The following is a 1,090-nucleotide window of genomic DNA, read 5'->3' on the forward strand; positions in this document are numbered from 1 at the left end:
ATATATATATATAGTAACAGTAAGAAGAATGGAAATTTCAGAACAGGTAACTTTGCTCATGTGGAACCTGTACATAGATTATGAAGTAGTTGTTCTATTAGAACATGATTTAACATAAGGAAAGTTGTATGTCAGGGTTAAGCCTTACACTGTACTAATTAGATTTATATGGGGAACACATTATCCAAGAAGATGGACCATGTGAAGAAGAACGCAGCGTTAGATGGCATAGTGCTGCTGTTGAAAGCAAAGAGGAATTGAAGCCCTTACTGATGAAGATCAGAGATTATCGCTTTAAGCGTGAATCAAAGTTGAATCAGGTCTTAGTGAGCTTCTGGAACTCCACACTTTGAACTTGTCTCCATAGTTTGCCTTGTGCTTGATTGCTTGCCTTTACTCTTTCCTGTTGAAAGTTTGGAATGTAAGCAATCATCTCAATAGACTGCAATCTAGCATCAGGAATGAAAGGGAATGGATAGTTTGTGACTGTCAACTAGGATTTCTACTTAACTAAGTAGGCATGGAAGTAGAGAAGTGCCCACTTAGAGAAGCTACAGCAAAGAGAAATCTCGGCCCATGTTCTCTCATGAGAAATTAAAAGTATGACGTCTCTCAAGGGGGACAAGGACGGAACAGAAACTGGGTGCCCATATCTCCCCATTCTGAGCTGAGGGTGCCTTGGTAGAAACTGCCCTGATCTAAGCCTAGGTCAATCCTTACCACACCTCTACAACTTGTTATTGCTTCAATAGAAAATATTTCAGAGTGTTACTTCTTTATGTGGTAACCAGTGTTCCAACTAATTTCATTAAACAACTGTACTCAAAGTCCATCTTCCCAAGATCTGAGATAGCAACACTGGCTTGCTGTGCTCTATTCCTTGAGTCCTAAGAATAGGCAAAGATAAAATGCTCAGCTGTGCTGCTGCCAGGGCAACATACTTTTTGTTTGATGGTACTCTAAAGCAAGGATACACAATCACTGCTCACATTTCTTTGCAAGATTCTCTTTCCGTCTAGTTTACGAAAGTCCACTTTTTTTGCTTTGTTCGGGGAGATGGTTTGGGGAAATTGAATTTGTATTTCTTTTG

This window comes from Echinops telfairi, unplaced genomic scaffold, assembly GCF_000313985.2.
Source record: "Echinops telfairi isolate 266 unplaced genomic scaffold, ASM31398v2 ScPeMD7_5868;HRSCAF=6743_0, whole genome shotgun sequence".
In the NCBI taxonomy this organism is placed as follows: Eukaryota; Metazoa; Chordata; class Mammalia; order Afrosoricida; family Tenrecidae; genus Echinops; species Echinops telfairi.